The sequence below is a fragment of the Microcebus murinus genome, chromosome 8 (genome assembly GCF_040939455.1).
Source record: "Microcebus murinus isolate Inina chromosome 8, M.murinus_Inina_mat1.0, whole genome shotgun sequence".
Classification (NCBI taxonomy): domain Eukaryota; kingdom Metazoa; phylum Chordata; class Mammalia; order Primates; family Cheirogaleidae; genus Microcebus; species Microcebus murinus.
This window is the reverse complement of record NC_134111.1, coordinates 54,907,489-54,934,564: the sequence shown is the minus strand read 5'-3', so window position 1 is coordinate 54,934,564 and position 27,076 is coordinate 54,907,489. Positions and strand designations below refer to the sequence as shown.

General features: G+C 37.4%; 1 long non-coding RNA gene and 1 pseudogene across 1 annotated transcript in view; both read left to right on the top strand.

Moving 5' to 3' along the window:
• The first annotated feature begins 1,711 nt into the window (after positions 1-1,711).
• Positions 1,712-27,076, top strand: part of LOC142872362 (uncharacterized) — a 41,052-nt gene continuing 15,687 nt past the window's right edge. Inside the window, exon 1 of the long non-coding RNA XR_012920578.1 lies at positions 1,712-15,689. This is a non-coding gene — a long non-coding RNA (uncharacterized LOC142872362). The remainder of the gene's footprint in view (positions 15,690-27,076) is intronic.
• Positions 17,671-18,995, top strand: LOC105858415 (heterogeneous nuclear ribonucleoprotein A1-like; annotated as a pseudogene).

Below are 27,076 nucleotides of genomic sequence, written 5' to 3'. Positions count from 1 at the left end.
ACAATTAACTTTATTCCTTCAAGTTTTAATAATAGTTATTTTTCACTGTTATTTAGTTCCAAATAGTTCTGTTTTATATTTGAAAAGAATACGTATTCTCTCTTATTTGGGGGTACAATGTTCCATACAATGCCTGTTGGTTCAAATTTACTGATTGTGTTGTTCAAATCTTTTATATTTGGCATTCTGTCTATTTATCAGCTATTGAAGTATGTTTAAATATTCCACTATAATTATGAATTTATCTATTTTCCCTTATAGTTCTAATAACTTTTACTTTCAATATTTTGAAGCTATATGTTAGATATGCCAAAATTATTATATTCTCCTAGCAAATTATTAAATGTCCCTCTTTGTTTCTAATAATGATTTCAGTTTTAAAGTTTAACAATACGGGGGGGGGGGGGTGTGTGTGTGTGTATTTGTGTGATTCCGTCCTATAACTTTTTTTCTTTCTCTATCTATATATTTTAGATGTATCTCTTGTAAACAGCATTTAATATTTTTTAAGCAGTCTGAGTGTACAATCTTGGATCACTTAGCTCAGTTTAATTAAATTACTAATATATTTGGTATAATGGCTAGGAGCACTGGCTTCAGTGCCAGACATATCTAGGTTTTAATATTGGCTCTACCATTGACCAGATGTTGACTTGAGCTTGTCACATTGATAACTCTGGGCTTTAATACCCAGGGGTATTAAAGGATTAATTAGCAAAAATGTAATAAATTCTAAGTGCTATTATGGAAGGAGGAGTGAGGCTGGTATAAGAAAAAGACAGTCCTCCTCAAAAAGATAAATTATTGTCAGAAGGAAGAGAAATAAGGTTAAATGGGTAAGGTGAGACCAAATCATGGGAGCATTGAAAACTTAGCAGAAAAGTAAAAACTTGACCTGGTAGGAGCTATTGTACGTTCTTGAGCAGGGGATTAGCATGACAGGATTGAAACAACCACTACTTTGAAATTCATTCTCAGGTGGGTGTTAGCCTGAGTATACCTGAGAAACCTGTTGACCATTATAAAAAGAAGCTTACCAGAAAAATCATGGAGACCTAAAGAACTACAAAAGAATATAACAATGTTTTAATGACAGGAAAGCGTTAAACTGTGGTTAGCTGCTGTCTGCTCCAGTAAAGTGCAGTGAGCTAGCTCAGGAGGTGAAGATGTTTAATGTGAAAGTGGCTGCAAGTGGTTCCATGTTGTGTTGCAATGCCATTCTGCTTCAAGATGTCATGATCACACAAAATATACAGGATAAAAGGAAATTGACTTAAGTAGCCAAATAATTGGGGTAAAGTTGAAAGTACTTTTATTTCTATTTTTCCTCTACTGCTAACTTAGTATATAATCTAAAATTCTTGATTTCTTGATTTTTTCCTATTTTAAGTAGGAATAATTTCTAGCCTGCCTACCTCTCAGTTATTGAAAAATGATAGCTATGGAAATATTTGGGAAACCAAAGTTAAAAATCACTTTAAGATAATTATTTTCATAAATAGATATATTTTCATATATATAAATCAAGTTGTAATATTTATCAATTAATACTCTAAGGTTGCAGTTCTTAAACATTTTGCTCTCTAGAATTCCTTTATAATATTAAAAATTAAGACCCCAAAGAGCTTCTATTTATATTTATATCTACCTACCTATCTATACCATTTTAGAAATTAAAATTAAAAAATATTTAAGATGTTTATCAATTTATTTAGAAATAATGACAAATATATATTATAATAAATAACATTTTTATTAAAAATAACTATATTTTCCAGAAACAAACCATGAGAAGAATGGTATTTCTTTATATTTGTATAAGTCTCTCTAATGTCTGGCTTGGTAGAAGAGAGCTAGGCTCTCATATCTGCTTCTGAAGTCTGTTGTTTGACATCTCACAGACCACGTAACCTCTGGAAAACTCCACTTTACACTCATGAGAGAATGAGAGTGAAAATGGCAAATAGCATATTAGTCATATTATGAAAATAGTTTTAACTTTGTTAAACTCCCTAAAAAGGTCTTAAGGACCCACAGTGAATTTCAGACCACATCTTGAGAACTGCAGCTCTAAAATATTTCTATATATGTCTGCTAAAACAGGCACTGAGGAAGCACTAGACAACTAAATGTCAAAAGCAGTTAATGATATTGCTATAACTTAAGACAACAAAGTTGTCAAAAATATTTAACATATCATTTCATATTTAGATATATCTATATAACATATATATTTTCCAATTTCATGCAATCACATTTTGAAAGTCATTCTTATACTTTAAAATCAAATTTTCAAATCCAATCCAATGTATGAACAGACACATAATTCCTATAAATGGAGTAGCTGAATTTAATGTGACTTTGGTGATACTATATGATTTAAGTTACTTTGTAGGATCAGTCTCACTCCCATTTTAGGCTCACAAAGTTATTTTTATCATTGCATTTAAATCAATGGTAAATAGTTAAAAGATGTTCTAAGCCAGTTGTTCCCAAGATGATTTTTTTTTAATGCTATGGAAAGCGTGGCTTGGAAATTATTATTCACAAATCATAGCATTTGGCCTTTTCATACCTCCAAGTTTCCTGGTCCTCTTCATCCAGCCAGTAGCAATAAAGCATTCAGGGGCAAGTTACATTCTCAAAATAAAGTCTTTTCTGTCCTGATTCATATGTAGTGGGAATTGTTTTTTCCCATGGATTAAAAGTATTCTGGGGCAAAGAGGTAAGTTAAGTCTCTGCATACACTAAGATTCCTCCAGAGTCCCAGAGAAAGATGGGTTTGAGGATGTGGCAAAAGGCAGTGGTCTCCAGAGGCCTGTAATTGTCTCTGGCTAACTCTACCTTTGGCTGCTTCGGGACTATAGATTCTTTTAGGAATCGCTTTTCTATATTCAGGAGAACTTACAGAGAAAGTAAGCTGCCTGCTTAATACTCCCAAGTGGCCCTTGGCTCTCTCTCTCTACTTACCATTTCCCACTATTTTCTTTTCTGAAAGGGGAAGCTGACCTTGCTCCCCACTGCTTAGGTTATGCTGTAAGAGCTACTGTATTAGGAGTACACACAGCTCTAATGGTCATCCCATCCTTTTTTTATTTTTTAACAGTCAAAGAAGTTTTCTTTCTAGTCTAACTGAACCATGGCACCACCTCCCACCACAAACAATCATATCTCCTTAAAGCCTGGAAAGGCATGAAAGCTCCTTTGAATCAAATGTTTAAAATGACCTGTTAACCACCCATGCGATGTTCCCACTGCCTCCATAAATCTGCAACTGAAAAGAGCAATATCTGGTTTTGAAACCTACTTTATAAAATTTGACATATTTGATGACTGGATTTTTAAGCAAAGATACGTGGTCGCTTTTTCATGCTCTTAATTTCTTTCATCATTTTTAAAACACCCCTGCTTTTCTATTTTCCTTTCTTTTAGACCCATCTTTTTTTCTTTCTGTTTTTTTCTACTTGTGTCAATAAGATGCAGAGCTAAAGAGAAGTGAGAAAAGAAAAATGAGGGTCAGTAAAATGATCAATAATCAGTTCATGAGTCAAGAGACAAAGTTATGGGAAGACAGAAAAGGCTAATTCCAGAAGGTCCTACTAGGAGAAGCCAAAGCAGGGAGCACACCTCAAAATGGAGCCCTTCATAGAACCATTGATAGCCAGACTGTAGGGCAAGAATATGAGCATGGTCACTAGGAGACCAAAAAATTCTGCCAACAGGGACCCTTTTTGAAAAGATGCTTTATGGACATTGTCTGATCCTTTGAATATAGTCCTCAAAATATGTCCTCGATCCAGCTTGTTTTAAGTTTTTATGCAAAATAATGGTGTGTTTGAAAGTGTTGAATATTAATTTTTTATTTCTGCGTCGAAAGCATTCAAATATCAGGAATTATCATCACATTTATTTCTTCTTTCTTTAAAAAATGCCAAAACTACTAGATCAAAAATATTAATAATATCCTGATTTTCTTGTATGTGGTGTTGGAGAGGGAGGAGAGGTAAAATTCACATAACCGAAATGTTAGTTATAATCAGTTCTAACACTCTATTTTTATGATGAGCCATATGATCCATAAACAGCTTTTAAACCTACCCATTTAATTACAGCTTTGGTTAGAAAAGGTTGCCTGTGCAGAATGAGGTCATGGGATGAACCCCCCTGAGAGCAGGTGGGAGGCTGGTAGAGGAGTGAACATCAAGAAGCCTCCTAAAGGGAAGCAGTGCACCAGCTGGAAAAACATGACACCAGATGCAATAATAATCATGAAGAGATCTAGGCCCCACAGCAACCAGGGGTTTTATAAAAGGGAAAGAAAGATATTTGAGTTAATGAGCTACTTTGTGTGCTCTTTGTGTCCTGGTGGCATTTATAAAACACTAGGGGTCACAAAAATCAGCCTTCAGTGGCTACCTTCTGACCTGCCCTTTTGTATCTAAGCTACAAATATATATGTAGTCATAGGAAGCACAATCCCAAGTTCTAACCATGATTTTCTAAAGCCCACTCCATCATTGAGGGAATTTGTCTATTATGATCAATCTATGGAACTTCTAGCTCCCTGGCAGAACCTAAAAAGTGAGGGAAAAAGTCACATTTACCTTCAAACTGAGAAGTCAAAATGTGAATTCATAATAGCACCATAAAACTGTATGAAAAATCAAGTTTACCTTAGAAGAAGTCATAAAGTATGTGTTGATAACCAGTTATGTCACTTGCCTAAAATACAAATGTATTTCAGCTAATCACATTTTCCTTAGAATCCATCAATGAGAACAACAGGTAAGCTCCTGCTCCCCAGCTTCATAGTAACATTATTAAGATTACCTTGTCTTATGATGTCTCGGATCTGTATCCAGTTAATCTAATGCAGGTGGTTAGCGGGAGACACAGCAAGGGGATTAGAGAATAGATAAAACGAGATTAGCCATGTTAAAACTGGGTAATGGGTTCACAGGGCTTCATACACCCTCTACTTTGGTATATATGTCAAGTTTTCCATAGTAAAAAGTTTTAAAATTATATTTAAAATTTTGGGCCGGGCGCGGTGGCTCACGCCTGTAATCCTAGCACTTTGGGAGGCCGAGGCGGGCGGATCGCTCAAGGTCAGGAGTTCGAAACCAGCCTGAGCGAGACCCCATCTCTACCAAAAAAATAGAAAGAAATTAATTGACCAACTAAAAATATATATACAAAAAATTAGCCGGGCATGGTGGCGCATGCCTGTAGTCCCAGCTACTCGGGAGGCTGAGGCAGTAGGATCGCTGAGCCCAGGAGATTGAGGTTGCTGTGAGCCAGGCTGACGCCACGGCACTCACTCTAGCCTGGGCAACAAAGTGAGACTCTGTCTCAAAAAAAAAAAAAAAAAAAAAAAGAAGAAAAAAAAAAATAAATAAAATTTTGGCCTAGCCTGTCTTTTTTAATATTATTTCAAAAATAATGCAGACTATAAAATTTTATAATTTAGGAAAGATAATACAGTGTAAAGAGGGAGTCAAATTTTTAGCAATGCATTACCTTTCCCAACACTCAGATATCAAATATCTTAATAATGCCACTCCATAAATGTAAATTGATCAGTCATCCTAGTAGCTTCAACTAGTCATCAACTTTAATCCATTATTTCTCCAGTATTGACTAATACCGATATTACCCCACATTTGTGAAAGTGAGAGATGAGAAAAATAGCTATAAAACACATTGTGCTACTTAACCACCTTGTAGTGGTGATAATTGCAAGGACAGATTCAGTGGTGAACCAGTGTGAATAAATAAATACCTTAGAGTAATGTGTTCACCCTCTATGAATTGAATGAAATCTGTCTGGGAAGCAAGACATCATCAGGTCAAATTCTCTCTGCAGCATTTTACAAGACACCTTGACAAAGCACTGATGACTAATTAAGTGCCACCTGTAGAAAAAGCAAGCAATTTCATTCATTCAATCTAACCATAAAGTCAGTATTTCACATTTCAGTACACTTGTGGTATATTGGTTAACTATTGCTAAGTAATAAATCACCCCAAAACTTAGCAGCTTAAAACAACAAATACATATTGTCTTACATCATTTCTGAGCCTCAAGAACCCATGAGCAACTTAGGTGGGTGCTTCTGGCTCCCAATCTCTTAAGAAGTTGAAATCAAACTCTTTGCCAGGGCTGCTGTCATCTTGAGGCTTCACTGAGGCTGGACAGTCTGCTTCCAAGTTCACTCACAAGGTTGTTAGCCAGCATCAGTTCCTTACCACAAGGATCTCTACATAGGCTGCCCTAGTGTCCTCATGACATGCAGCTAGTCTTCCAAAGAATAGCTGATCAGACAGAAGTGAGAGAGAAAAGAGAATTAAGAGAGCGCAAATGAGAGAGTGCCCACAATAGAAGCTACAGTCCTTTATAATCTAGTCTTGGAAGTGAGACACCATCATTTCTGTCCTATCCTGTTCGTCATATAGACCACCTCTAGTACATTGTGAGAGGAGACAACACAAGGATGTGAATATTAGGAGACAGAAATCATTGGGGACCATTTTGGAGGCTGGCTACTATATACAGACTAAAAGAAAAGAATATTTATCTCTAAATATTAGAGATAAAATAGATGAAATAGATTTTTAGCCTCCTGAGTTGCTAAAACCACAGGTGCATGCCACCATGCCCAGATAATTTTTTTATTTTTTGTAGAGACAGGGTCTCTCTATGTTACCCAGGCTAGCCTTGAACTCCTGGCCTCAAGCAATCCTTCCACCTCGGCCTCCCAAGGTGCTGGGATTACAGGCATGAACAACCATGCCTGGCCACAAAAATTGTCTTTAAGATAAGTGTAGTTGGACTTCAATCCATCTGGGATAGTTTTGTTGCTAAAATCAAAGAAAAGGGAACCAAACAATTACTTGTAATCATTTAAAACTTTCAAAATGCTTTAATGCGGCCGGGCGCGGTGGCTCACGCCTGTAATCCTAGCTCTCTGGGAGGCCGAGCAGGCGGATTGCTCAAGGTCAGGAGTTCGAAACCAGCCTGAGCAAGAGCGAGACCCCGTCTCTACTATAAATAGAAAGAAATTAATTGGCCAACTAATATATACAAAAAATTAGCCGGGCATGGTGGCAAATGCCTGTAGTCCCAGCTACTTGGAAGGCTGAGGCAGGAGGATTGCTTGAGCCAGGAGTTTGAGGTTGCTGTGAGCTAGGCTGACGCCACGGCACTCACTCTAGCCTGGGCAACAAAGCGAGACTCTGTCTCAAAAAAAAAAAAAAAAAAAATGCTTTAATGCTATAAATCTCTGTATAAGAGCAGAGTATCATTATCAAGTTGTGGGCTTGCTGGGCTTATCTATATTCATAGCACTAACAATGGCTGCTAAATTCTGTATTATCCCTATTGTTCCCAAATGGAGTTATGTGTGCCACTGCCAAACCTCTGTTCCTAGCTCCTACTCCTGGTCCTGATAGACTTCAATCTGACTTGGCACAAATGCTGTAGCCTGGCTTTTTCTCGATTCTTAACCTTGACCATCTCAACAAAGGAATAATGGTAGAAGAGAAAAGAAATACAATATATGGTTTCTGCCTTCAATAACCTTAAAATCTCAATTCAAGAAGCAAATAATCTCCTATATCCACAACTGCAGGCCTTGGGAAAAAACATGAGAAACTCTATACACTGACAGACCCTAGCTACCCCTAGGGTTCAGTTTATACAGAACAAATGAAAAGTTATGCTCCAGTCTTTTTCTCTGTATTCATCTCTAAAACCACACTTAGATAGTGATTTCTAGCACCAGTGCTTTTGAAAAATATTTTTGGGTTTCCTACCATGCTTTCAGAATGTAGAACAAAATCTGACTTTGCTTACAAACTCAACCTGATAACTTAATAGTAATTGACAAGGGTAAACCACTGAAGTAGTAGATGAAATTTTACAGTCCACCAGGAGAATCATATTTATTCAACTACGATATTGATCAATTATAATAATAAAACATGTAATGTTTGTTATTATAAATATTGGAAAGTAGATATTGTCTCATCAAAAATAGTAACTGGTAACATACTCAAAAGTATCCCTAAAAATGATAAACTATGCAAACTAAAGAATGATTATTTTAGTATAACAAAAGAGAAAAGGAAAGATGAGTGACATCTTTTCACTTTCATGATAACTATTATGAAAGACATAGTCTTTCTAATAATTTTACTCATTGGTAAAAGAGAATGATTTTTGTAGTTGGTAGGATAATAAATTAACTCTCTTTAGTGGAAAGAGTTTGATGCATATGACCATTCATTCTGAATTTAACAGTCACTATCAATCATTATCTCCTCAATATCCTACAATTCTGAGGTACATATTCCTTTTTGAGTCATTGATGTTATCAGAACATGTAGAATTCTGGTGTTGTCAGGTGTTTTCTTGTCAAGATTCATCAGGATATCTTCAAAGGAAATGTTTTTGGTACTGCTCTAAAGGATAAAACGCCTACACAACATCCCCCCAAAAATTAAAATGAAAATTTGTTTATCCTTTAGCAGAGAATTAAACAGTTTCAGATTATGAGATTCTCCTCTCTGGCTCATTCTTTATGAATTACCATGTTTACATGGCCAGATTATGTGGATTTTGTTTTTAGGTTCACATTAGCAGACACTTTTCCCAGGGAAAGACATTGTTGTTGATCATAGCAGTAGGTCTAATTCCTTTCTCATATGTTTATTTTTGAGGAACTCCCACAGACTGAGTTGGCCTTAACCACAAATAGAAGTTTGTTCTGTATGATTTGTGTGTGCATGTGCAAGGTAGGGGGCAGTGATGGGAGGGTGGGAAATAAATCTTGCTTAATACAAACATATAGGAGAAACCTCAAATATTCCAGGCCATGTCTCACCAAAGAATAAATGATATCAGATTCTTTCCTAAGAGCAACTTTTGACAGGCCAGGAATGGCAATACCATGAGAACACTAAGTACCTAAAACAGGGTTAGAAGAGATCAACAGAACACATACCTACATCCAGGTTCAGTCATCTGTTCCTTTATCCAAGTTCTACCTAAGGGCATACCTTGACTTGCAAAGAAGTTTAAAATATTTACAAATACTTTTTCATCTTATAACTTCAAAACTATTGTCAACTCAGTAAAACTTTTTCTTAATTTTCTATTAAAAACCCCTAATTTCAAAATTAATCCTATAATCAGAAAACTGTCTGTCATACCTAGACAAGGATCCTGTATGATTTTCACTTTCCAGTTCATCCTGCAGATTCCTGCCATGCTGACAGCCCCATACTACTTCTTTGAACACATCATTGCTCTGTTGAAAACATTCAATACTTCCATTGTTTGTCCTCTGGCATTTATGGCCATTTACAATATGCCCCCACATTACCTTTCAAGAATTTTCTACTCCCCTAACAAAAGGGTTTCTTTTCAACCATTCTATTATGTTGGAAATCCCCTCCCCCTCTAATTCATAATGCCTCCTCATTTATCCAAAAGCCAATCGTCCCTTCTGTAGTCTTCTGTAATATTTTTGTTCATATGTTCGGTTCAAACCCATATAGCTCACGTATATTTTCTTATATTGGAGATATTTATATGTATATCTACATGAAGATTTATATATATCTCCCCTAAACTATGGTAAACTCCTAAAGGACAAGAATCATATTTTAGGCAACTATGTTACTTATATAATCTCCGCAGGATACCTTTCCCATTACAAGTAGTACTTAGTACATGTCTGTGGAGGGAAGGAATTACAAAAGGTAAGGAAGCAGGCCGGTAGGCATGCTGGCTTTTTAAAATCTAATTTTGATCAACTTCTAAAGCAGTGGTTCCCAATTCTGATTGTTTACTTGAATCACTAGCGGTTATTATTTTAAAATAGCAATGCCATACCTAAAACCAAAATATATTCAAATCTCTAGGATGGGAGTGTAGGGCCCTAGCATCAATATATTAGGTTATTAAGTATGGAATGTCCGATTTCCTTAAGTGCTAGGTTTGATAGTTGATACTCTGACATTTCACTTTGACACTTCTAGTTTTGTCTTGTATTTTTTATTGTGAAAGTACATCCTCAGTCTTTCACATGCATGTTTTGGCTTGTGATTATCTTTCAGATGTTTTTTAGAGCAATTTTTGTGAAACCATGGATAAGTCAAAAATTAATGTTTTCTTTTAATATGAGTTCTGTTGTGCAATGCAGTGTAGATAGCTTGAAATATTGACAAAGTGTTTGGGAAAGACGTGACTAATGAACGCACAGTATGTGGATGGTTTGAGAAGTTCCATTCCGGTGATTTTAATCTTGAAAATGAGCCATGTGGGCAACCTGAGACCAAGGTGGATAGTGATGAGCTGAAAGCTCTAGTGGAAGCAAATTGTCTTGAAGCTTGCCTTTCTTTGCTGTCATGACATAAAGGCAAACCATTGCTACACCATATTGTTATATATCATGAAAATTGGATTCTTTTTGACAAACACAAGCATTTGGCACCATAGTTGGATAAAAATAAAGTGCTGGAACACAGTTCAAAACCAAATATTGATTTAAAAAAAGCTAAATGTGTCTGTTTGGTGGTCCAGCACTGGTATTCTCCACTACAGCTTCATGAAACCTGGTCAGTCAGTTACAGCAGATGTCTACTGCAACCAACTGGACAAAATGATGAGGATGTTTGTGATTAAGCAGCTGAGATTGCTGCTCTTGCAAGACCACATGTCAGAAAAAAACAACGCTGCTCAAACTGCAGTGGCTGGACTTGGAAACTATCTGTCTGTCATCCACCATATTCACCAAACTTTGCACCAACTGACTACCACTTCTTCCAGGCTTTGGACCACATTTTGCAAGGAAAAATATTCAGTTCTCAACAAGCTGTGGAAAATGCTTTTCACGATTTCATCACCACTCACTCTCTAGGCTTCTTCACTGCTGGCATAAGCTACCATTAAGACAGCAAAACTGTGTTGATAGTTTAGGCATATACTTTGATTAATCATACTGCTTTCTTGTTTGAGATATAATAAATTAAACTTTTGATTCAAAATCGGACATTTCCTATCTAATGACCTAAATGTTTTAAAAGTTCTCCAGGTGATCCTAAAAAACATTGATTCAAAGTGTAATTCCCAGACCATCAGCATCACTGGGAATTACTGTAAATACTCAGACCCTACCCCAGAGCTACTAAGCCAGAAATCTGGGGATGGGATCCAGCCATCTGTGTTTGAACAAACCCTTCAATATGATTTTGATGGACATTAAAGTTTGAGAATTACTGCTCTATAATGTTAATAAAAGTAGAACGGGAGCTAGTGTGTCCATAAGAAAAAGGAATATAATGAATTTGATGTTTTTGTGACGGCAGGTAACAGAATCATTGCGGAGACAGGATAAAAAAAAATAAAAACTGTACAAAGACCTTTTAATAAAATAAGAAAGATCTTCAAAATAAAAATTGATTATCAGGCTGAATTACCAAAAACTAACATGAAGGATGTCTTAATTTTATAGGGACAAAATGAGAAAAAGATAAATAAGAAAGAGATGCAATCTTAAATGGATGTAAAGGTTAACAGAAAAACATTTTTCAGTTATACACACTTAAGGAGAAGAGAGGAAAATCTCATACACACTCCTAAACAGGGAAGGAAAAATGATCACAATTGATCATGTAAAGGTAATTGGTTTTTTTTTTTTTTTTAATGGGTTCTGGATGGTGATTGTTTTATCTCCAAATTGTATGAAATACTTTAGTTAGGTACAACAGTTGGTCTTGATGAAGTAGAGTAGAAAGCTAGACACATTGGGTCAGGGATGGAAATGGCTGCTGTGTATTTTTATTTGCTGAATATATTTAACAAGGGCCACAGGGTCACCTCACAGTCCTAGAGAGGGAGAAAAACCTCCTGCTCTTATAGAAATAGCTCAAAGCTATGAGTCAGAAGACCCGGATTGTATAATAATTCTGATTGTGCCACTTAAAACCTCAGGCAAAACTTTTACTCTTTGTTCATTTCTTTACCTTGTGTACCGAGATCTTAACCCTTGTTCACCTTTTGGGATGTTGTTAAGCTCAAATGGAATACTGCATATAAAAGTGCTTTTCAAAGTTAAGAGTACTGTAAAAATATCAATATTCCTAAATATATGTCATTTATCATTCTGTTTTACACCTTGGAAAATAAACAAAACCTCCTACAAATAGCAAAAGGGTAAATCTAATACCTAATAGGAGAAAAAATGGAAAGGACAACCCCAATTTAACTTGATTTTGATATTCATAAAAATGCTAAAACAAATCAATAAAATAATATTTTGTTAATCTTCTAAGAAAGGACCAACTCCTAGATCAGATAGCAATTGATATAGCTTCTTGAAGAGAAATGACACCAAAGAAGTTTGTTTCGTGACATGACAATAGGCTACTCACTTAAGGGGAAAAATAACAGGTAAGTTTGCTTCAGCAGCAGTTTAAATATTCACAAATATTGAATATGATTAGAGAAAACTAATAAATCTTTACACTCTATTTCACATTCCTCATCTCAGTCCACAGCTAATAATTATTTATTGGTGTAGGCAAAGCTTTTGGCTTTAGCCTTAAGCTAGAGTGTTAGGGTGTCTAAATTGATAAATGGGAAATTTAAAATAAAATATTTTTAAAGTTAAAGATACAGTTATAAAGTATCATATATATACACATACACCCCAAGTGTAATGCAACAGGAAGAACTCTCTACACTAGGAATCAAGATTCCTGCTTTCCACCCTAGAAGTAGTTAAGTGACCAGACTCATGTTTGGTAGTTGTACATCTAGTTCTGGTACTCTACTGAAAATTGGTCCAACCCCAAACAACAAGTGAACATTTCCCAGAGGCCTGTGGAATATCCTGAACTTTCTGTACTTTTCCCTTGGGGAGATGGAAAAGAAGAATATTGATTTCAAGAATCTGCCACTTTGGAAATTTGGCTAGATTGAGGTTTGCCAATATAAATTCCACAGGATCCTAGTATGTCTGGGCACAGGGCATGTTTCTGTGGTTCTGCTATCAAATGTATTTGGGAACCAGTTCCCACTCTAACCTTGACCCCTTGAGAAGTCACACTGCCCAGTAGCTTATTAAAGGTTCTGAAAATTCTGCGTAACCTTGTATAATACAATGTGCTCACCCACAGAATGATTTTCCCCTAACACCTATTTCTATACCTTTGGGGTACATTATTTTAAATTATAAGGTCCTACAGAGCAAGTGCTTGAGATAGCAATGACCAAGGCCAGCACTCAAAAGTCAACGATGATTGAGAAATCATTCTGTGAATGGTGACCCATAGGGGTCAGTTTGAAGTTTAATTTATTAACTGTCTTTTTTAAGGTCCCTGCTGAAGGTCATGGGATCATGTTCTTAATATTTGAAGATGATACTAAGCTAAATCTATGTAATAAAACCTTTTTGTATTAGCTATAAGGTAACTTCAGCCAGTTGAGCAGAATTGAGCCTTTTTTAACAGATCCAGAAAGCTTACTACACAAACACTCATATGTACACATATAAATTCAGTATTTCTTTACATAGAAGCCATAATTGACACAAGTGCTTGCTAGTTACCTGGGTGAAAGAATAACAATTCAAAATGATACTGAAACATTCAACAAATATTAGAGTAGAAGCAAGGAGACTAGCACTTCTTGGTTAGGATTAAAGGACATGAGCAGGCCAGGCGCAGTGGCTCACACCTGTAATCCTAGCACTCTGGGAGGCCCAGGTGGGCAGATTGCTCGAGGTCAGGAGTTCAAAACCAGCCTGAGCAAGAGCAAGACCCTGTCTCTACTATAAATAGAAATAAATTAATTGGCCAACTAATATATATAGAAAAAATTAGCCGGGCATGGTGGCACATGCCTGTAGTCCCAACTACTCGGGAGGCTGAGGCAGTAGGATTGCTTGAGCTCAGGAGTTTGAGGTTGCTGTGAGCTAGGATGACGCCATGGCACTCACTCTCGCCTGGGCAACAAAGTAAGACTCTGTCTCAAAAAAAAAAAGAAATAAGATAAAATAAAGGACATGAGCAGATTTAGAAGAATGTTTTAAAAAGGAAAGGAATGAATTTAGCAATATCTTATTACACAGAAAGAATTATGATGCTTCCAAATGTACTCCTGCATTTCTTAATTTAAGAGGATGATGCTTGCTGTGGTGGGCAAGATGTACATAGTAGAGGATGAGAAGATTAATAGATCTGTTTGTGACATTTGACTTGAATTGGCAACAGTATTAGACAGAATGAAGTTCAGAAGTAGACAGATAGGCCAGGCGTAGTGGCTCATACCTGTAATCCTAGCACTCTGGGAGGCCAAAGCAGGCAAATCGCTCAAGGTCAGGAGTTAAAAATCAGCCTGAGCAAGAGCGAGACTGCATCTCTACTAAAAAGAGAAAAAAATTAATTGGCCAACTAAAAACATAGAAAAAATTAGCTGGGCATGGTGGCGCATGCCTGTAGTCCCAGCTACCTGGGAGGCTGAGGCAGGAGGATTGCTTAAGCCCAGGAGTTTGAGGTTGCTGTGAGCTAGGCTGATGCCACAACATTCTAACCCAGGCAGTGGAGTGAGACTTTGTCTCAAAAAAAAAAGAAGTAGACAGATAAAATTGTGTCATGTATATATATAATGGACAGATTATTTCCTCCCCTAAATTTCATGAGTAGACCTCATTATCCTTTTTCTGTTCTTTTAATGAGAAAAAGAAAAGAATCATCTTGTGCATTTGTCCATATTTTTAGAAAGCGACCTTCTAGGATTGCATCTTTAACATGTTCTGGATAGATGTAAGCATCCTGAGGTGTTCAATAAATGATGATAAAGAAGCTTAGATGAAGAGAATAAAGTCAGAAAGAAAGTTAATAAGGTCCAATTCAGGATTCTTAATGCATGAGTTTCCAACAAAACCAGATCTTACTTGTATTACTTTTAAACTGTCTGAGTTTTTAAATATATTGGTTTTGTTTCCTTAAAGTTACATACTCAAGCCTTGACTTGCAATGTCAATGAGTCTCATTGTCCAGAATTATCATGGAAATACCAAGTATTTTGAATACAGGTACAGTCAAGTACATGTTTGTTCTATTTGCTCTCCAATGTCTGGGGAAAAAGAAATCTTGCTACAAATAGCAAGACTAGTGGATCACAATATGAATTACTATTCATTCAAATGAAATCATGAACTTCCTATTACAGTTTTCATGTTTTGTCACACGTAACATTTTTAGCAAGCCTGGCCTGAAATTTACACAGGCTATTAGTCATTATTATCTATAAGCCTTCTCAAGTCAATGATGTTAGCTCACTTATTGTATCTATTTTTTAAGTTTACAAAGTTTCTGTATAGTCTTGCACAATAATTAATTATAGATTCTTTCCAGTATATTCTAGAATTGTGACTTCCAAGAGCTTAGACTGACTGCATCTACAAAAACTAATTTCCCCAAATCTGCTAATGTTACCACTGTTCTTCCAGCCTCAGATAGAAACCTGAAAGCCGCCTTTGACCTGTCTCCTGTCCTTCCACTTTTATGCCAGCCATCACCAAGTTTCAACAGAAACGGAATAGCCTTTTCCGCACTACGCCACTACCGTAGCCTGTGCCAGGCCACATCTCACTCCTGGCCAATCGAACCTTCTCCAGGTATCCCCTTTTGAATTACTCTTGTATACATTCCTGCTAGAATAATCTCACTAACGCACCATTTATACTATCCTCTAGAAAATATAACTACTCCAGACCTCGGTGATCTCTACAAACTGAGAGTACCCATAGTACTTACAGTTATATCCATGTAGCTTAATACTTAGGTATTCTCAGATAGTTTCATTTAAGCTCATTTTGTCTTTCTTGAGGAAAAAGAGTTTGTCTTTTATTTCTTCACAACTGCTGTAGCACCTACACAAGACTTGTTCAAGACCAACCCTCAGGTTCAAGTCCTACCCAATTAGGACTACTTTAAATGTGTCATAGAATATTCTGTGCTATGCCAAGAAGAGGTAAGTTACTATTCACTCCTTTATTCATTCATTCATCAGACATTTTCAAGAAACTTCTGTATGCCAGACACTGCCAGGCAATAGATACAAAGAGATATATGCCTGTCCTTGTAGAAGAGACAGACAAGTACAATATGGTGAGGACTAGATAGAAGTATACTCGGGTGCTTAGGAGTAGCCAGAGGAGACACTTGAAACCAGACTGGAAATAGTAAGGAATAGAAAACATCACTGTCCAGGCCGGACGCGGTGGCTCACGCCTGTAATTCTAGCACTCTGGGAGGCCCAGGCGGACGGATTGCTCGAGGTCAGGAGTTCAAAACCAGCCTGAGCAAGAGTGAGACCCTGTCTCTACTATAAATAGAAATAAATTAATTGGCCAACTAATATATATAGAAAAAATTAGCCAGGCATGGTGGCGCATGCCTGTAGTCCCAGCTACTTAGGAGGCTGAGGCAGGAGGATCGCTTGAACCCAGGAGTTTGAGATTGCTGTGAGCTAGGCTGATGCCACGGCACTCTACCCAGGGCAACAAAGCAAGACTCTGTCTCAGAAAAAAAAAAAAAAAATCACTGTCCAAAGTGTGCTTCCCAGAGTGCTAGTCCTATAAAATTCTCCATGAAAATAAAGGTTCCATGGTCAAATAAATGTGGGAAACCCTAAACACTGTCACTTCCTCTCCCAAAGATACACAAAGCCCATTAGCACACTGACTCCAAAGAGGAGTCCTGCAGTGAAGAAACCTGTGTGAAACCTAGGGTATGAAAAATAAATTTCCCAATTATCAGGAGGAAAGTGGTGGTTGCAACCTTCTGGATGGGCAAGATCACTGGGAGACTATAGGAGAAGAATTGATGGCCAGAGCCAAGGACAAGGAGAATATCAACACTTAAGGATAAAATGGGAAAAGTGGCCCATGAGGGAGACTGAAATGAACTGGCCAGGGATATAGAAAGAAATCCAAAACAAAGCAGAAAAACAAGGGTGGAGGGAGAGGAGAGAATTTTAAGGAGGGGTTGGAAACCCCTCCTTAAAACATTAGGAGCCCCAGATGAAGACACTGGTGTGTCCACTGAAATTAGCAATCAAGAGGTTATGAGGGAGATTTTTGAGAGTGCTGGGAGGGACAGGGATTGCAGTGGATTGAGGCTGTGAGGGAGTCAAGACCAAGTATAGACTGGCCTTTTGAGGAATTTAGCTATGAAAGGATGGGAGTAGTACTGGAAGGGACAGAGATGTGATTTTGAGGGAAGGTTATTTTACAGTGAGGAGATTAGAAATTCTTTATATGCTGAGGGGAAAGAGCCAAACAGAGAGGAAAGGTTAAGACAAAGAGGAATTCAGGGGAAGAGTGCTTGAAAAGAGGTGGGTGGATCACTCAAGGTCAGGAGTTCAAAACCAGCCTGAGCAAGAGTGAGACCCCCATCTCTACTAAAAATAGAAAAGAAATTAATTGGCCAACTAAAAATACATAGAAAAAAATTAGCTGGGCATGGTGGCGCATGCCTGTAGTCCCAGCTACTCGGGAGGCTGAGGCAGGAGGATTGCTTGGGCCCAGGAGTTTGAGGTTGCTGTGAGCTAGGTTGACGCCACGGCACTCGCCCCTGCAACAGAGTGACACTGTGTCTCAAAAAAAAAAAAAAAAAAGCCTTTCTGTCCGTGGACGCTGTCGAGGAAGCATCGTTGAAGTCTCTCTTCCCACTGCCGTCATGTCTAAGTCAGAGTCTCCTAAAGAACCCGAACAGCTGCGGAAGCTATTCATCGGAGGATTGAGCTTTGAAACAACCGATGAGAGTCTGAGGAGCCATTTTGAGCAATGGGGAACGCTCACAGACTGTGTGGTAATGAGAGATCCAAACACCAAGCGCTCCAGGGGCTTTGGGTTTGTCATGTACGCCACTGTGGAGGAGGTGGATGCAGCAATGAATGCACAGCCACACAAGGTGGATGGAAGAGTTGTGGAACCAAAGAGAGCTGTCCCCAGAGAAGATTCTCAAAGACCAGGTGCCCACTTAACTGTGAAAAAGATCTTTGTTGGTGGCATTAAAGAAGACACGGAAGAACATCACCTAAGAGACTATTTTGAACAGTATGGGAAAATTGAAGTGATTGAAATCATGACTGACAGAGGCAGTGGCAAGAAGAGGAGCTTTGCTTTTGTAACCTTTGATGACCATGATTCTGTGGATAAGATTGTCATTCAGAAATACCATACTGTGAATGGCCACAACTGTGAAGTAAGGAAAGCCCTGTCAAAGCAAGAGATGGCTAGTGCTTCATCCAGCCAAAGAGGTCGAAGTGGTTCTGGAAACTTTGGTGGTGGTCGTGGAGGTGGTTTTGGTGGGAATGACAACTTTGGCCGTGGAGGAAACTTCAGTGGTCGAGGTGGCTTTGGTGGCAGCCGTGGTGGTGGTGGATATAGTGGCAGTGGGGATGGGTACAATGGATTTGGTAATGATGGAAGCAATTTTGGAGGTGGTGGAAGCTACAATGATTTTGGCAATTACAACAATCAGTCTTCAAATTTTGGACCCATGAAGGGAGGAAATTTTGGAGGCAGAAGCTCTGGCCCCTATGGTGGTGGAGGCCAATACTTTGCCAAACCACGAAACCAAGGTGGCTATGGTGGTTCCAGTAGCAGCAGTAGCTATGGCAGTGGCAGAAGGTTTTAATTATTCCCAGGAAACAAAGCTTAGCAGGAGAGGAGAGCCAGAGAAGTGACAGGGAAGCTACAGGTTACAACAGATTTGTGAACTCAGCCAAGCACAGTGGTGGCAGGGCCTAGCTGCTACAAAGAAGACATGTTTTAGACAATACTCATGTGTATGGGCAAAAAACTCGAGGACTGTATTTGTGACTAATTGTATAACAGGTTATTTTAGTTTCTGTTCTGTGGAAAGTGTAAAGCATTCCAACAAAGGGTTTTTTTTTTTTTTTTTTTTTTTTTTTTTTTTTTTTTTTTGCGACAGAGTCTCACTTTGTTGTCCAGGCTAGAGTGAGTGCCGTGGCGTCAGCCTAGCTCACAGCAACCTCAAACTCCTGGGCTTGAGTGATCCTTCTGCCTCAGCCTCCCGAGTAGCTGGGACTACAGGCATGCACCACCATGCCCGGCTAATTTTTTTATATATATATCAGTTGGCCAATTAATTTCTTTCTATTTATAGTAGAGACGGGGTCTCGCTCTTGCTCAGGCTGGTTTTGAACTCCTGACCTTGAGCAATCCGCCCGCCTCGGCCTCCCAAGAGCTAGGATTACAGGCGTGAGCCACAGCGCCCGGCCCCAACAAAGGGTTTTAATGTAGATTTTTTTTTTTTTTGCACCCATGCTGTTGATTGCTAAATGTAATAGTCTGATCATGACGCTGAATAAATGTGTCTTTTTTTTTTTTTTTTTTTTTTTTTAAAAATGCAATGGGAAGCAGTGGAGTCCTCCCCTGGATTAGTGACTGGTGTACAGTGTTCTACTCAACACATAGGTTGAACCTTACAGTAACCCTTTAGGGAAGGCACTAATACTATTCCAGGTCTACAGGTGAAGAAAGAGAAACAGGTCTAATGGAGTCAGGATGCAAATCAAGTAAAGAAATATCTCTCTTGCAAGGGAGTTCTTCCTCAGTATTCTCATTTTTTCTGATTGAAGTAGGAGGCAAGACTATTTCCTGAGAGTGAGAAGGGAGGTGGCAACGCAGGGTGTCTGAGGAACAGAGCACTCACGATTGGAATAGCTGCAGAGGAGAATGAGAAAACACACTAAGTAAAGACACATTTGAGAGCCTAGCTAAAACTGAAGTGCATACTTTAGCAGAGACTTCAATTCCTATAGTTTGTGATACCCTAGCCCCCATGCCCATCTGCTATGCTAGGCTCTAGATAGGAAAGCAGAGAAAAGATAGGATGAGACTTGCAGGGTCTTTGAGAAGAGGTGCACACATCCTTAGAAGTGACCACTGAAATAGACCAGGTGATGGATCCCGGGTGCTCTACTATAGATATAAGCAAAGGGCCGCCAGGTACAGAGACAGAGAGAGATTCATTCTGATTGAGGGAATTGGAGAGATCTGAAGGTATGAGGGAAATTTACACTAAGGCTTGCATTATAAAATTTGAGAAGTTTTCAAGGCTAATCTACTAAATGAATTAGCAGAGCACAAAAAGAAGAGCACATTTGGTGAGGAAACCTTAAGTTCAGTTTTCAAACATGTTGATTTTGAGATACCTATAGTTATACCACTTAGAAATGTTCAGATTTGGAAGGTATCACCTCAGGTAATAGTTCAAGCTTTATACACTAAGTTGCTGGCATACAGAGAGAGTAAAAGACATTAGAAAGTTATCTCACAAGCTCATCACAGATAAGGGGGAAAGATAATAACACCTGATGTAAGAGCAGAGTAATACAGCGGTACCACTTGGCACCAGGGCAGAGCTCCCTGGCAGTGAAACCAAAACAGAAGAGGAAGAAAAGCCTGGGATACTTTTAGGACATGGAATGGGTAGAGAGTTATTGATGTAGGTAGCTCTTTGGGGTGATTAGGAGATTGCATAAAGGGACGTATGAAGGATTTAAGATTAAGTAAGGGAGGTGGTTCCTGGAGGAATTGCAAAAACAAAGTTCATCTTTATTCTTCGTTTCACAAGCTTGCCTGGATCCAGCCTTGCAGGAGATTATAGCAAAAATATTCCAGGCTCAGTAGCAAGGTCAAATGACTAGGTAAGCTGCTGAGGAACCAATACTAACTTCTCACTTTTTTTCCTAACCTCTCTATTCTCTTCATTGTACTTTATTGCGCAGTGTTCCTCCACTGCCACAGACATTGCCTCAGAAATCCCTCTTTGCTCCAAAAATCTAGTTTAAAAGTAAAGAAACCCAAAAGTTACAAATTTATTTTAAAATTACTGTTTTGTAGTATCTACCTTTGTATTTACACATGGACTTTTTTATTAGACCACTTGTAACAAAATAAGGTACAGTGATCCAGTTTCAATACTATCTAAAAGAACTCAGCTACCAGAACTCTTAGGTTCCAATTCCAAAGTTATTATTAGCTACTTGTGCTATGATAGGCAGAGCAACCTCTTAGATCCTTATTTCTTCATTGGAAAAATAGGAAAAGTAACACCTGCCCCCTTACTTCAAATAGTGGCACTGGGAAGCAAACCTAATAGATATTAGATGGGAACATTCTTTCATAAGATGAGTATCATGGTACAAAAATAAGATATTGTTATAATTTAGTGTAGTAATAATGTGTTGTTATTAATAACAGCAGTAAATATCAGTAGTTTGTCGCATAGTCTCATGGCATAATCCCCGAAGTCTATATACCAGGATTTTAGTGAGCATTAAAAAGCCAATCAGGACAGGCACGGTGGCTCACACCTGTAATCCTAGCACTCTGGGAAGCTGAGGCAGGTGGATCGTGTGAGCTCAGGAGTTCGAGACCAGCCTGAGCAAGAATGAGACCCTGTCTCTACTAAAAATAGAAAGAAATTAGCTGGATAACTAAAAATATATAGAAAAAAGTAGCCGGGCATGATGGCACATACCTGTAGTCCCAGCTATTTGGGAGGCTGAGGCAGGAGGATCGCTTGAGCCTAGAAGTTTGAGGTTGCTGTGAGCTAGGCTGACGCCACAGCACTCTAGTCCAGGCAACAGAGTGAGACTCTGTCTCAAAAAAGTAAAAAAATAAAAAACTATTCATTTGACACATCACTATGTTCAACAACAGGCAGGGAAAAAGGGGGAGAGGACGATTTATTTTTTTAAAAAAAGGACAGGGAGGAAGAGAAGAGAAGGAGGAAGGGAGACAACACAGTTGGAGAGCAAAGGGCAAAGGGAAGCAAGAAAAGTAGGGAGGATGAGGAAGGAAAGACCCCCTTCGTGGGCTGCCTTTGTCCTCCTGACACCCCCCTTCCTTGAGTTACTAAGATGGGGTTCCAAAAGGAATTTTCCACAAGAAACCATTGAAATCATTAACTGAACTAACCTATTCCATCGTGTTTTAGATAGGTTCTGATATTCACACGTGGCCCTGGAGAGTGAGATACCAAGGAAAGCAGTTTTTTTTTTTTTTTTTTTTTTTTTTTTTAATTTTTCATGGAACATCACAGAACTGAATGGAAAGCAGTTTTGATGGCAAAAAAAAAAAATTTTTTTTAAATGAGCAAGGAAATATCTGGCTTAGTAGAGAGCCACTGTTTTGCATGAGAACCAGCTTAAGGAAAAAGTATTTATGCCTGCATTTTTTTAAAACTCTAAAAAAGTAGTTTTGTTTTATTAGGTCCCTTGGGGGAAATGTGAGTGTTTTTACAGTATGAGTTACCTTCTATTAAATAGAAAAATGTCAATGAGCAAATTGGCACAGCTTCTTAGGTGCTTAATGGTTACTATCTGGGCATAGCTGAAAAGTAGCAAAAAAAAGATGCAGTTTTGGAGTTTTTAAATTTTGATTAACAATATATGGAACTGACATGAGGAGAGTGGTTGGGGTTCAGAAAAAGAAAAAGAAGCTGAAAGGGGGGAAAACAAATACATCAGATAATTAAGAGATTTGAATTTTCTATATTTCCTCTGTTTTGAAAGAGACACAGAATTTAAATTACATGGGATTTAGGACTTGGTACTTCACCGAAAAGGAACGAAAATAAAAGTTATTATAAATAAAAAATAAATGAATAAAATAAAATTAAAAATAAATAAATTACATGGCATTTCATTAGAATGTTTATTCTTAGTGGATGGAGGAAAATACATCAAAATATACTCAAGCTGACTTACAGAAGAGTAAAACCCATTCCTTTCTTTTTTTCTCTTTTTCTCTCTTTTTCACATACACACACACACATCATTAATAGTTTCTGAGGTTTATTTTTTATTTTTATATCTCATATACAAAAGCCCAGGATTATTCTCCTTGTTATGTGTTTTAGAAAGTAGTTTAGTTGCAATCTTAAGAAAATTAACTTAATAACCTTTTACCTGCCAAGTGAAGTAAAAAGTCTACTTCAGTGATTAATAGTTTGTACTTCTTCATTATCTTGAATTATGTAGGTAAGTGAGGAGGATTATATATATGAAAATATATATATATGAAAATCAATAGGTTGGTGAGAATGAAACAAGGCTGCACATTAACAGAGAACCAAAAGACACTGGAGTGGCACAAATGAGTATCCTCCTTGACTGTCCCAAATATCTGTAGGATCATTAATGTGCCTTTCACCCTGTTTAATGGGAGCCCACTACTTCATTTGATGTAAATGAAGATAAGATTCTTTCAAACAGTAGAAATAAGAGAAATAAAAGATTATATATATAATATATATTAATATATAATATATATTTATATATGGTATATATAATATATTATATAATATATATAATCTCTTATTTCTTTCAAACAGTAGATTCTTTCAAACAGTAGAAATAAGAGAAATAAGAGATTATATATAATATATAATGTATGTATTATATATCAATATATTAATATGTAATATATAGATATATAATATATTGATATATTAATATATATTATATATAATCTTCTCTTATTTTTACTGTTGAAAGAATCTTGTCTTCATTTACATCAAATGAAGTAGTGGGCTCCCATTAAACAGGGTGAAAGGCACATTAATGATCCTACACATATTTGGGACAGTCAAGGAGGATACTCATTTGTGCCACTCCACTTCTCTCTCTCTCTCTCTCTCTCTCTATATATATATATATATATATATATCTTTAATATATATACATAGTATATGTTTTATATAGTTTTATATAGTATATATAGTATATGTTTTATTATATACATATAATGTCCTTTTCTGATTATAAAGTAATTCATGAGAAAAAAATAAAATTTTTAAAAGGAATGGTCATTGTAGAAAATTTTGTAAAATACAGAAAAAGATAAATAAGAAAGTTAAAGTAGTTTATAATTCTGCCACCTAGAAAGATACGTTGATTTGTTGTGTTTCTTCTTACTATGCTTACTTTAATGCTAGACTATCTTTGCTTAGTGTAAGAAATGCTCTCATTTGATGCTTTCCACACTGCTAGACAGGAAATGAATAAAAAACACAAAAATAAAAGAGAGAAACAATAATTGCATCCAGTTGAACTGTGGGAAGCTGTACCAGTCTCCACAACTAATTATTCTAAGAAAGCAAGTAGTCGTGAGAAATCAGCATAGTGCTGTGGAAAGAATACACGGAAGACTCTGTCCTATTGTTCTTATTGTTAACTTTTTCATGATCTTGGGAAAATCATTTTCTTTTTCTAGGCTTCATTTCATCTCCAAAATAGGGGACTGCAGCTCAGCAGCTCCACAGTGTTGTAAGGTATTTTGCCCTGTGCTGGAGACCAGAGATAACAGGCAGAAACTTCTAATCTAATCTAGTAGGTTTTGCAATTTAGAAATGAAAATCTAGATAAAATTTTGTGATATCCCTGAAATGCCCTCTGAAGTTTAGAAGAAGATAGTTTGCAAATTTGGCTTAGTAGAATAAACAAAATGCTACCAAAGTTCCTCGGACTCTGAAATTCTGTATGTTACCAAAAGTCAAATGTGCCTTTAAGATACCACCCTAAGCCGGGCGCGGTGGCTCACGCCTGTAATCCTAGCACTCTGGGAGGCTGAGGCGGGCGGATTGCTCGAGGTCAGGAGTTCGAAACCAGCCTGAGCAAGAGCGAGACCCCGTCTCTACTATAAATAGAAAGAAATTAATTGGCCAACTAATATATATATAAAATTAGCCGGGCATGGTGGCGCATGCCTGTAGTCCCAGCTACTCGGGAGGCTGAGGCAGCAGGATTGCTTGAGCCCAGGAGTTTGAGGTTGCTGTGAGCTAGGCTGATGCCATGGCACTCACTCTAGCCTGGGCAACAAGCAAGACTCTGTCTCAAAAAAAAAAAAAAAGAAGATACCACCCTAAACCAGTGTTGATCACTCTTATGCTAAAAGTAATCAGTAAATTTGTTCGGGATCCAGGAGAACCCCACTTTCAAAGTGAATGGAAACCAGAGCTAGATGTTCTATTGATTCAATCATCAACTTTATAGTCCTAAATACCAAAGGCCAAGTTTTGGCAAAGTTGAGCGGTAAAATCTATTAATCCAAACTTTTCTCCTTCTGATCCTTCTTACCCCAACCAGTTCCACCTTAATCCAGAAATTCAGCAACTTTGAACTTTCCCTTTCATCTCCTGTGAAAAATTGGAAAGAGATAGATACGAGTGATTTACAGCTTAATGTGTTTCTCTCAAAGATATCTGTACTAAAGTTTTATATCTAATTAGTGAATAAATGTTTTCTTTCCCCATTGAAGGAATTATATCTATCACAGTAAGTAGGTAGAGAAGATATATTTAGGAAATAAGACAAAAAACTTTCTTAGGTTCCCTAAATTCATACAAGATATGGGGAGCCTTTGTTTAAGAGTCTTTTCAAATTCTGCAACAATGAGGATTATGTGTCTAATTTGGGTCATTCTCCAAACTTCACTAAGGACCTCTTCCTTCTGCTCCTTGGAGCTACATTTGAACATAATTTTAACTTTTGAACAACTTACAGAAAAACTACCCCAATTACTATAATCCCTGAATGACATGTAATGTCAAAGAATCATTTTAAGAATTGGGTGGGGAGATTATTTGCTTTGTTTCTGTTTTTTAGTGGGGCTAAAAGAATTTAGGAAGGTTATCTCAATTTAAATGAATTATAAATTGAATTAGTAATTAATACATTTACAGATAAATGATTCTTCTAGATCAGTGCTATCCAACAGAACTTCTATGATAATGGAAATGTTCTATAACTGCTATCCAGTGGGTAACCACTAGCCCCATGTGGCTATTGAACACTTGAAATATAGAACTTGAAATTCAGAAACTGAATTTTATATTTTCATTACTTTTATTAAATCTAAATAGCCACATGTGGGTAATGGATACCATATTAGCAGAGTTCTAATATGGTGTGGAAGCCATTTGGATTCTGACCCTGACAAGGGAACCTGATCCACATAGAGTGACTTTGCCTTTAGAATCCCAGGTCTATTGTAATTATATTAGTTACCAAAACAAAGCCTGTTGCTATTAACTAACCAGAAACTCTATAGAATTACTATGGAAACCCTGTTGTAGAAACACAGGTTTCTATGTCAACTCCTGCTCAGGATACCTCCAAAAAATCCCCTATGACCAAAGATACCCTGAAACCACAATTTTTTCTAATGGAATTAGGAGACTGTGACTATTGTCCATTGTTCTTAAGCAAGAACATTTTGGACCCTTCCATGTAGTAGCTTGAATATCTGTTATAAGGAAAAAGAATTATACAGTGTTTAAAGGTGCTTTGTTGAAAAATTTTGGTAAATATGTTTTTATCTAAAGGCTGTTTATCAAAAATCCCTCCTTGAGATTATGCTCGCTAACTCTTCTGATATGTTTCTATTAAAAAAAGAAAACATGAGAGAAAAGCTTTTCTATCAGTGCTTCAAATAAGAAGATTATGATGAGATGTTACCATTGACCCTTAATTTCTACCCTTATTGAAACATTAAGGGGGTCTAACCATTGCCCCTACCCCTTTTGGAGCAGTGGTGATTGCCCGGGCCTCAGTTCTCTCTTACTTCCAGCCCAAAGCCCAGTGAGCTCCACTAGCTGTAGGACACAGTTTGCAAGAGCGGATGTGCACAAAGATCCCTGGCCAGCTCCTTACCTCCATTGCCATGTAGAGAGGATAGAATCAGTAAAGGTTATACAATTATGTTTATTTTTAAGTTACAATAAAAATATTTCCCCTTTTTTATAGACGATTGAGAGGCCTGAAAAAGAAGCCTGAGACTTGGCTGACCTTGGGAAGAAGCCTAGCAGGCTGGGATTGAAGAAATTTAGATGAACCCAAGTCCTTGGCAAGAGTGCTTGGTTTCTCCTGAGTTATTAAGAAAGTTGTTGGGAAACTGAGGATTGTAGCGAAGGGAGTATACTTGTTTCACACAGTAACAGATGCTGGCATGAATAAAAACAG